Genomic DNA, 12,181 nt, shown 5'->3' with positions numbered 1-12,181 from the left:
TAGCCACCCAAGTCCAGGAAGTGGAGAGAGTCCCATACAGGATAAACCCAAGGAGAAACACACTGAGACACATAGTAATCAAATTGGCAAAAATTAAAGGCAAAGAAAAATTATTGAAAGCAGCAAGGGAATAACAACAAATAACATACAAGGGAAATGCCATAAGGTTAACTGCTGATTTCTCAGCAGAAACTCTACAAGCAACAAGGGAGTGGCATGATATACTTAAAGTGATGAAAGGGAAGAACCTACAACCAAGGTTACTCTACCCGGCAAGGATCTCATTCAGATTCGATGGAGAAATCAAAAGCTTTACAGACAAGCAAAAGCTAAGAGAATTCAGCACCACCAAACCAGCTCTACAACAAATGCTAAAGGAACTTCCCTAAGTGGGAAACACAAGAGAAAAAAAGGACCTACAAAAACAAACCCAAAACAATTAAGAAAATGGTAATAGGAACATACATTTTTATAATTACCTTAAACGTGAATGGATTAAATGCTCCAACCAAAAGACACAGGTTCACAAAATGGATACAAAAACAAGACCCATATATATGCTGTCTACAAGAGACCCACTTCAGACCTAGGGACACATACAGACTGAAAGTGAGGGGATGGAAAAAGATATTCCATGCAAATGGAAATCAAAAGAAAGCTGGAGTAGCAATATTCATATCAGATAAAATAGACTTTAAAATAAAGAATGTTACAAGAGACAAGGAAGTACACTACATAATGATCAAGGGATCAATCCAAGAAGAAGATATAACAATTATAAATATATATGCACCCAACATAGGAACACCTCAATACATAAGGCAACTGCTAACAGCTATAAAAGAGGAAATGGACAGTAACACAATAATAGTGGTGGGGGGGACTTTAACACCTCACTTACACCAATGGACAGATCATCCAAACAGAAAATTGATAAAGAAACACAAGCTTTAAATGACACAATAGACCAGATAGATTTAATTGATATTTATAGGACAGTCCATCCAAAAACAGCAGATTACACTTTCTTCTCAAGTGCACACAAAACATTCTCCAGGATAGATCACATCTTGGGTCACAAATCAAGCCTCAGTAAATTTTAAAAAATTGAAATCACATCAAGACATACAGATGGCCAAGAGGCACATGAAAAGATGCTCAACATCACTAATTATTAGAGAAATGCAAATCAAAACTACAGTGAGGTATCACCTCACACTGGTTAGAATGGGCATCATCAGAAAATCTACAAACAACAAATGCTGGAGAGGGTGTGGAGAAAAGGGAACCCTCTTGCACTATTGGTGGGGATATAAATTGGTACAGCCACTATGGAGAGCAGTATGGAGGTTCCTTAAAAAACTAAAAATAGAATTACCATATGACCCAGCAATTCCACTACTGGGCATATACCCAGAGAAAACCATAATTCAAAAAGACACATGCACCCCAAGGTTCATTGCAGCACTATTTACAATAGCCAGGTCATGGAAGCAAGCCAAATGCCCGTCAACAGATGAATGGATAAAGAAGATATGGTACATATATACAATGGAAAATTACTCAGCCAGAAAAAGGAATGAAGTTGGGTCATTTGTAGAGGAATGGATGAATCTAGAGACTGTCATACAGAGTGAAGTAAGTCAAAAAGAGAAAAACAAATATCATATATTAACGCATATATGTGGAACCTAGAAAAAGGGTAGAGATGAAGTGGTTTGCAGGGCAGAAACTGAGACACAGATGTAGAGAACAAACTTATGGACACCAAGGGGGGAAAGCCACGGGGGAGTGGGGGTGGTGGTGGGATGAATTGGGCAATTGGGATTGACATGTATACACTGATGTGTATAAAACTGATGACTAATAAGAACCCGCTGTATAAAAAAATAAATAAAATAAAATTCAAAATAAAAAAAGTAAATAAAATTTTAAAAAATTTAAAAATAAAATAAAATATGAGACAAATGAACTTGCCTACGAAACAGAAACAGATCCACAGACATAGAGAACAGACTTGTGGTTGCCAAGGGAGAGGGTAAGGGAGGGATGGACTGGGAGTCTGGGATTAGCAGATGCAAACTAGTATATATAGGATGGATAAACAACAAGGTGTCCCACTGTATAGCACAGGGAACTATATTTAATATCCTGTGATAAACCATAATGGAAAAGAATACGAAAAAGAATGTATATATATGTATAACTGAGTCACTTTTCTGTACAGCAGAAATTAGCACAACATTATAAATCAACTATACTTCAATAAAATAAATTTTTAAAAAAAGAAAAGATTGTCTGTCATTTAGGAAGCATGCCACTTTCACATGATTCAGATATATCTCATTTACAAAAAATAAGGCCAGTACGACTTCATAGACAAAAAGAAAAAGAAATGTCAGGCAGGACAACTGTTTTCAATAGATGCCATTCTTTTTTTCACCAAGACAACTCAGGAGAAAAACCAAATTATCTTTTAGGTCTTGTCTGCCATGGTTCTATATTTTACCATCCTTCTAGTACAGTCTCCAGGATTATAACTTTTTCTGTAGGGACCAGAGGTCAGAGGCCAGAAGATTTCACGGAAAAGGCAGATTTGAGAGTTCCAAAATGATGCAGGATAAGAAAAGGAATACAGTTGATGGTGAACCTGACGAGTTATAAGTGGAGGATTCTGTACTTGGAGCTTTTTCCTTCCTTACTTATTTATCATCATTCCACCAGGTAGGTGTTCTCCATTTGTTACACACCAACAATCTTGGAAAAGGTATCTTGTTCATGTTCACACCGTTAGGAAGTGAGGAGACAAGATTTGAATTCATATCTGGGTCCAAAATCAGTCCTTCTTTCACTGACTCATTAGGCAGGCCAGAAGAAAACAAGCTATAACAAAGCCAATGACCTAAAAACCCACAGAATTTTAGAACAGGAAAGGATCTTGTAGATCGTGGGTTTCAATTTCCTCATATTAGAGATGGAAAGGCAGAGACTCTGGGAGGCTAAGAAACTTGTCCAGGGTCACAAAGCCCCAGCACTAGAGAGAAATGATCATAAAATATCAAAATGTGAGTCATGAAGCAATAATTCTACTTTCTTTTGGCCATTATTCAGTGGCTGTTTGCAAATTATTCAGTGATCACACATCATCCAGGTAGCTTCATGCAGTGAATTCCATTTACATTTTAATTGAAGATATTCTGTGTTTATTAGCAACTGGAATGGAAGGTCACAAAAATTATTTTGTTTTCATTACCTTTATTTAGATTTCATTACCTTTATCAACTCTTCCTGAATACTTTGTGTTTTGAAAGAATGCATAATAGTCATGGCTTTCAAATTATGCAATATATTTACTATTGTGACAGACTAACAAGAGTTTCTAAATATTACCCATTTTAACAGCATTTGTATTTGGTATTGCAATGAATTTTGGCAGACCAACTTCAGAGAAGTAACTCCTTATTTGGGTAATTATCCGGTAATGGGCTCATAGAAAACAGTGTAAACAGATGAGGCTAAAAAATGTATTTGAACTCTTTCCTCACTGAGTTAAGCACAAAAAGAAAGCCATGGCATCAAACTAAGTAGCTCTCCTTTTTGAGGCAGCATCTTTATACAGCATACCGTGCTGATGAAATTGCAGAGCATCTGGTGAAGCCATGAGTAATCTTTTTAAAACCTGAGGAACTTACCTGAAGTGTTTGGTCCGCCTGTCTTGAATCTAAATAAATTCAACATCCCAGATATCTCTATATGCATAACAAGCATTTATAAAAGATAAAATCCCTTCTTGCCTCTTCTTCCTACACCTAATGAGATACGGAGTGTGAAAACAAAATAATCTCATGAGAGGTAAGATATGCAAGTTCTTAAGTCAAGTCTGTCGTAGCAAATTGAATAAAAATGTGATGGGCTGATTAGAGGGTGGGCTCTACTTATCATGGCTCTTAGCAAGTGGCCAGTGACTTTAACAGAATCTGGAGCCCAAGCCATTCCGGCTGATACCCCTGCTTAGCAGATGGGACTTCCAAGGCATGCAGGAACTTCAATGGAGCCCCGACAGGTTATCTGTCAAGGTTCAGGACAGGAACTACCTCTGGATGCCTGCTACGAGCAATCTTGGCCAGCTTCATACAATTCCCGAAGAGGTAAAACGAATCACTTGGGAGCATTGGTGCTGATTCAGGACAGGTTTAAGGATGGGACTATGCAAGAAGAGCTCAGAAGAAAGACCCTAACCAGTTTATGGGACAGAATTCCATATCCAGCGCATAGCTCAAACTTGCCTTAGTAAGCTGACATCCCTGTGTTTTACTAAGGTTAATGCCGTTTTACAACTGCATTTCCTCAATACAGCAGACCATTGGAGCCAATGATTTTCCAACTTTAGTGTCAGTAAGAATGATCTGTTTAAAATCAGACTCCTGGGTTTCACCCTAGAGATTCTGGCTTTCTCCATATTACCTTTAAGTTTTATGTTTCTCAATGTTTTTAATCCATGGTGCCTTTTGAAATAGGGTGTGGGTCTCTTCCTGTTTTGAGCTTTGTGTGTTTGGGCAAATCTCTACCAACTTTGATTATCTATTATGATGAAAAATAATTGGACTTTTTGTGTCCCACTTGACAAATATGGTTATTATAATATTGGAAAACAATATTTTTTTCCAAGCCCATTACTGCCATCTTTTTCCCAATTAAGAATCATTGCCCTATTTCTAGGAAGCATGTATAAAACTTGTGCTTGCTATTGATGTGGGTTTATTGGAATTTGGGAGAGGTGGGATGGAGAGACACATGGATGTAAGCAGTATCCTTGGTACTAAGATGAAGGGGGCACTAGTGCTAACTGCAAGGTACAGTATATTAGTGATAAGATATCAAGAGCCTTGGGGCAACGTGGACAGGAAGACGATTATAATATGGATGGGGCAAGGCTAACATTCAGACAGTTTGTATCAGAAACACTTTTGTATTGGCTGATCTATAGCTGCTGCACCGATCCCCCAGACAGCCCTCTCCCGCACTGTCCAGGCGTCCCAACTTGGCCCCTCAGACCAGCTAACCATCCAGGAACTAAGTGATTAACAATCGCCTTGCAGGGGTCATCCAGCCCTGCAATTGCACTTGATTGGTCTGAGCTGCTGCCAAAGTGATTGCTAAATATTCTGAATATCACTATTTTGAAAAGGGCTAAAATATATAAACATTCATAAAAATCAATTATTTTGACTGAGCCAACTGCAGAAGCATGAGAAGCAGGAGAGCCCAGATGAGGCCTGAATAATCACCCAGCTCAGTGTTACCTAAATTGGAAGAAGTAACTTCGATAAACGGTTGTTGTTTTAAGCTACTGGCTTTGGGGTTGGTTTGTTAAGCATCAGTGGCTAACTGATACAAGAGGGCTCTGGCTTTAACTTCCAAGAGTAGGAAGTAGGAAGCTTCAAGAAGGAAGCTAGTTTTTCCCTAGCACATGTCCTAGAAATGGGAGCTCATATCTCATATAATTTTGACAGTAACTCTATGAAGTGACTGTTATTTCCACTCTGAATGTGAGAAAATGGGCTTTTAGACACACGAAATGACTTCTTCACCAGTTACAAAATCTCATCAGTGGTAAAGCCAGAATTCAAAGTCAGTTACATCTGACTTCAGATCACTGAGGTGAACATCTGTAGTGATATGCAATACAGTTCAGTTTGCTGTTGTGTCTTCAATTTTCAATTCAGCTTCTTAGTCACACTTAAATTACTCCTCATTGATTCTTCATTCTTTATTAAGATGGAGCCTTTTCTCTTAAAACAAATAAGAGGAGTCCAACAAAGACCCCACTTCAGATAGGAGGGTCTGAAACCAACATGAGTGGCATTCAACTTGACAAGTACACAGAACAGTAGCTCTGCTTCAGGACTGTTAAGTGTTTATTCTTGCCACATTTTAGCTTAGCTCAGCCTTAGTTGCCTGCAGAGATGGAGGATAAATGCTGAGTTCCAAAGGATCCTATGTGATAAATTCAATAAGTGAAATCTAGGGGAAATACCTGCTTCTTTCTCTTCTTGGGAGCTACCTGTAATAAGGTAGTTCCCAATAAATAAGTAGAATTCCACAAACCGTAGTTTGAGAGTTTTGGTATCTGCTAATTCTGTGCCTCAGATAAACATGTCCAGGAAATATGAATCATTTGACTTTGCTGTCAATGCCAAGTGATCACCATTTAGAAGAAACCCAGGCCAGAACAACAGCCTCTGTGGGTAACATAACCCTTAACTGTATGCTTTATATGTCTAAAATTGCATTTTAAACTGAGCGCTAGTGTGCCGCTGTGTATGGATTTATTTCCCATGCTTCAGCTACCTTATTATGGCAATAACTTAAAATGGTTTTAAGTACCATAAAGGGAGAAGTTTCTTTAAATCCTACTGAACTGCTTTTCAGGTAATGGGTTATGCCTTCTTCATTAGAAAAAGTCTTAATTAATCGGAAGGGCTCCATATAGAAAACGTTTCATTAACTACAGTTAGAGCCAACACTAAGAGAAAAAGGAATTCAGGTCTCCGTGCATGTGTGAAAAGAAAAGGAAAGAATTCTATTCGTATGAGTTTAGAAAAAAACAGAAAACTGCAGGTGGGTTTTTGCTCAGACTGCTTCAATAGCTTCAAGGTTACAAAATTAATGAGGGAAGGGAATTGCTCAGTTTCAGACGAGAGAACAGGAAGCGGTGGCCTGAAGCTACGGAAGGAAAGATCAGACTAGCTGTTAGGAAACACAGTGAGTTAGAAAGAACATTTAGCAGTGAAGCATACACACAGTCAAGTGACTGTGAGGGAACAACAGCAGAGACATCGCTTAATCAGTGAGGAAAGATTACATAAAACATAGGCCTGGCATTAGACGGTCATCTTGCATAACAAGGGCCTTCTGGGCAGCCTTTGCTGCAGTCAGTTTTTTGTGTCTCTTGCTTTTCAAGGACAATTTGATGTCCTACTATACTCAGCTGTTGATGCATGATCTCATTTAATTATAAGAATCTATGAATCAGGAATTACCCTGCTTTACAGATGAAATAAATGGAGAGATATTAAGTATTCAGCCCAGCTCACAAAGAAAATAAAGGCAGAACCAGGATGTGAACACAGATTCTGTCATTTGATATGAACGCTTATGCTCATCAGAGCTCTACAGCTTCTGATATTGAGATAACAACATAATCTTAAACATAAAAATGTATATTCTTCAACACTGCAGAACACTGGTTTGTTCTTCCTGCAAATGCCTAAATCCAGAGTCTTAAATGAAAGCACAATACAGAACAGGTTTGTGATGCCTCATCATTGCTCCCTAGCCTTCTTCGTTGCACCCACAGTCAAGTCAAAAGGGCCTGGAATGCTGGGGCTTAAATCTGCTTCTTCCCGCGTCCCCAGCCTACTTGTACTCTTCTCTGGGCTTTACAAATTCTATTATTAACAAGATAGCTCTCGTGGCTAGGCAAAGGTTATGCCTAATACCTTGTTTTGCAGAGTTCTCAGATACTGCCCGTGCTGAGAATATGCATTCTCCTGCAAGGCTTAGAGAGTTGGTATCTTTGGGGAATTAACCCCTGCTGCATCTGTTAACATTTCCCCAAACCTTTTTTTCCCATTACAATCTCCAGCCAAACTCAGAGAACTTCCACTGCTCTCTTTTTGTTCTTTATTAACCCTACAGTGGAACAGAACTTACTTTCCAAATGGACACTGCAAATTTTCCTCAGAGGCAAAGTCTTGGCTTAAACAGATGTGTGGACAACTTCATATTATAGCTAATTTCATCTTTTTCCTAGAAGACTCTACTCATGTAGTTTTCCAACATAGCAGGTGGCTTGAAGTCTAGTCTGAGGGAGTCCCAAGATCAAAGAAAAAGAATGTTTTCCATTCCATGGATAATCATCCAGTTTTAGGAATGCTACATTGACTTATATCATATATATATCTCCAAAGGAAAAAATTCATCCATTCATGAACCATACCAATATACCAGTAAGCCGAGGGACTTGTAAAACTTAGGCCAAAATAAATAATAATTTAGAACTGCCTTAAGTAGAAAGGAAAAATTATACAATGTCAGTCTCTATTCAATATCCTGTTAGATAAGCAAATGTAACATTCAAATATATTATGTCTACAGCATGCCATCAGTCCTACTAATCCCCAACTTCCTCAATATTTCCACTGAGGAAACAAGTAAGTCACCTCTTACTCTGTGGCAAAACTTTATTTCAAAACAGAACACAGAGTTAAGGTCAGAATTTGTCCTAAGGTATTTTATTAAGCTGATCATAAGCAGAGGCTAGAAAGTCTTCAGTTCACACTTAATTGAAACTTTGGGAAAAACCTCCTTAGCATCATTTGAGAAAACTGAGCCTAAGACCCATTTATTATTACGACCAGCATATTCATTACATTCACATTAGAACTGATCCCATCAAAAAGCTGCTTTAGGAAAATGTGCACTTGAAGTAAAAGACTTACTTTTATGAGGGCAATTAATTTTTTTTCAGGGCATCAGCTACTCTAGCAAAATTCCAGTTCTAGAGCATTATATGGTAAGCCACCGTTTTGCAAAAGGAAATTTACTCAGTATGTTTAGTTCTCAGAGTTTATTTTACTCAAATTGTATCATGATTACATAAACCAAGAATGGAAATAGATAATAAATGGGTAGATGAATATAGATAAAATATAGATATGGATATAGATATAAATTATTTTCTCAGGTTATGGGGATATTAAACAACACACACTGGCAAAATGTTTTTGTTTAACAGATACAGGAATGAATCCAGACATAATATGTTGGTTTAATACATAGTTTGTATGAGCAGAGTTTATTTTCTCTGCACAAAAGGTAGAAAAGTATCAGATTAGACCACTTTTTGACAAGGATACTTATTATTCCATATTTATCAGCATAGTGCTGGTTGTTTTTCAAAGGAAAGAGACTGGAAAATTATTTCCACTGAATATGGAAATCACAAATTCCCTCAAATAACATGCCAAACTTGTTTTTACACATTTTTCATTTTAAACACCAATGGTAAGAACGAATATATTTTAATAAGGATGGAGGAGCCATGCTCCTCCTTTGTAAAGATTCCTGATCAGATTTGCAGTTGTTACAAAATGACAACTCAGGGAAGTGTAGTTACAGCTGTGCTTCTTCCTAGATGCTGTTAGCAGTAAGGGTAGCTGGCAGGAGGCATTCTTAGAAGGGAAGCTCTATGATACCACTTCCTCAATGAAAGTATTGCTATTGAAAGAGTAAAGGGGAGGAAAAGTGGTGGGGAACACATGGCCTTTCTTATTCTAGGAACTGCCCGGCTTTCCTCCCCAAGGATTTGCAGGTCATCAATCACTGAAGTTCAGTGGTGGGAGGGAGAATAAAGGACTTGTCCTTCAAGGAAGGGGTCAGTGATGCCTCTGCAGGGGTGTTATCTAATGAGCTCTTAATGAAGAAACAGGTGTTCACAACCAGATGTTCACAGGATCTGCAAGAGGCAGGGGGACGGCCACCAGTGGACCTGGTCTGAGTGATGTCTACGGAAAAGCATTAATGTTTATCTCAGTTATTTATTTCTACTCTAACTCCATGCATTTGTGCATAAGAATTCAACACCCATAAAGAATCTTTTTTGTAAATATTCAGCTTGATTCTAATTCCCAAATGGCTGCAAGCCAGAAATAAAAGACACCTTTTTGTAAATTAAAAAAAAAAATTAATTTAAATTAATTAAATTTAATTTAAATTAAACAAGACACCTATCTCAGCCCTTAGAACAAAGCCAGTCCTGACTAGTAATTGAAACAGGTACTCATCGTCAACATTTAATAATTCAATGCCTAAGATACCCTTGACATTGATCAAGATAAGACAAAATTCTCTAGGGCCACCAAGATACCTTGGAGCTCGAGAGGTATTAAACATATGTATTCTCCCTCAAAATTCCCCTCTTATCCGAAAATTCAGCCCTATCCGAAACGGGAAAACAAACATGCTCAGATAACACCAACCCCCCAACCTGTTCCTCTTTCCTACCCTCACATCTCTACCTGTATCCCATCAACATGCCCTTCAAAAGAGATTCTTAACGCATTTACTTCTCTCTCTGTGACTGTCACTGGACTCCAAGTTACTATCTTCCCTGCTACACTGAAACAGCATCTTAGCTGGTCCTTCTGCTTCCACGCTTGTCTCCAAAAATCCAATTTTTACATACGCTAACTTAAAAATATAAACATACATGTATATATATTTTAATTATATATATATATGTATATATGTATGTATATACATATGTATATATACACACATATATATGTGTGTGTGTGTATATATATATATATATATATATATAGTTAGTTAGTTAGTTAGGTTCAGATGATGGCTGTTAAAACTCTATAAGCTCCCATACGACCTACCCCAATTGTCCCTTATAACTTCACTCACTCTTCCCCTCCCTCACTATGCTGGCCTTATTCCCTTTCTACAACATGTGCAACTCATTCCCACCTTAGGGTCTTTGCACTTGCTATTCCCTGCATTTGGGATTCTCTAATCCTTGATGTTTACGTGACTGGCTTCTTCTATCACTTAGGTCTTATTTCAAAAGTAACTCCTTGGGCAATGCTTTCCCTGGTGGCCCAATCTGGAGTATCCATCCACCACTTACCTTTCTCTATGATGTTGCCATATTAAGTTTTTAAAACTCATTACTATTTTTATTGAGCTATAGTTCACATAACGTAAAATTAACTATTTTAAAGTGAACAATTCAGCGGCATTTAGTGCATTTGCAATGTTGTGCAACTAACCTCTATCGACTTCCAAAATATTTTCATAACTCCAAAAGGAAATGCCACATGCATAAGTAGTTGCTCCCCATTTCACCTACCCCAGCCCCTGGCGATCAACAATGTGTGTTCTGTCTCTAGGGACCGACCTTTTCTGCACATTTAATTTAAATGGAGCCATACAGTATGCGACCTTTTGTGTCTGGCTTATTTCACTTAACATATGGTTTTCGAGGTTCATCCACATTGTAGTACGTATCAGTATTTCATTCCTTTTTATGGCTGAATGATATTCCATTGAATTTATATACCACAGTTTGTTTATCCATTCATCTGGTGATGGACATTTGGACTGTTTTAAAATTATTTTAAAGAGTAATTTATCTGAAATACCATGTTCACTTACGAATTTATTTGTTTATCATGTGTGTCCCTCTACCACTGGAATGCAAGTTTTGTGAGGTCAGGTACTTGCCTTTCCATTACTCTTTCCCTAGTAAATCACTATTGAATAAATAATGGCCAAACATATTTTATCCAGGCTGGGGGATTTATCATCCATGGATTTCCTCTGAGCCCCTCCTTTTCCTGCTGGTACAATAAGGAGGTCTCTCTCTGCAGGGCCGTAGCCTTCACTGCCAGAATCTAGACCAACTTCAGTATTTCTAGATAACTTGTAATGTTTCCCAAACTTTTCTGATCATAAAATTCACTTTGGCTGAATGTTAAAAATTCTTATCTCCTCTGAATATTGATTCAGTAGGTTTGGAGTGGGGACGTCTATGTTAAAATGTTCATGGACCATTGTCATGACCATGGAACATTCCGGGATATGCTTATTATAATCATGCACATTGGGGAACATTAGCTTAGAGCAGCAATTTTCAACCATGTTTTGCAAAGAATTACTTCAAGAGCTTTTAAAAAAGATCAATGCCTTTGTCCAAGCCCTAGATATTCTAACTTAATGTGGGGTAAAGACTGAGCATTGGGATTTTAAAAAAAACCTTCCCAGGTGATTCTAATGGACAGCCAAATTCAAGTACCTTTGGTTTAGAGCACTGGTTCTCAACTTACCTGTTCATTGGAATCACCCGGGGAGATTTTTAACGTCCCAGTTTCAAGGTCTCAACTCAGACAATTTAAATCAGAACACCTGGGAGTGACATAAGTGTTGATTTTTAAGTAATTGTAGATTTACAGTCAAGTTGTGATAATGGTACACAGGATTACCATACAGCCTTCACCCAGCTTTCTCTAATATTAACACCTTATATAACCATAGTGCAGTTACGATAATCAGAAGATTAACAATGATGGAATATTTTAACTAATCTATGTCTTTTTCAAATATTACC

At 37.8% G+C, this 12,181-nt stretch overlaps 1 protein-coding gene across 2 annotated transcripts in view; it reads right to left on the bottom strand.

The window, feature by feature from the left end:
* OXR1 (oxidation resistance 1) overlaps nt 1-12,181 on the bottom strand; it is a 237,138-nt gene that overhangs the window by 191,727 nt on the left and 33,230 nt on the right. The gene's annotated exons all lie outside the window — the stretch shown is intronic.

Source organism: Phocoena phocoena, chromosome 17 (assembly GCF_963924675.1).
Source record: "Phocoena phocoena chromosome 17, mPhoPho1.1, whole genome shotgun sequence".
NCBI lineage: Eukaryota > Metazoa > Chordata > Mammalia > Artiodactyla > Phocoenidae > Phocoena > Phocoena phocoena.
The sequence above is the reverse complement of the archived record's forward strand: the minus strand, read 5'-3'. Positions and strand labels throughout refer to the sequence as shown.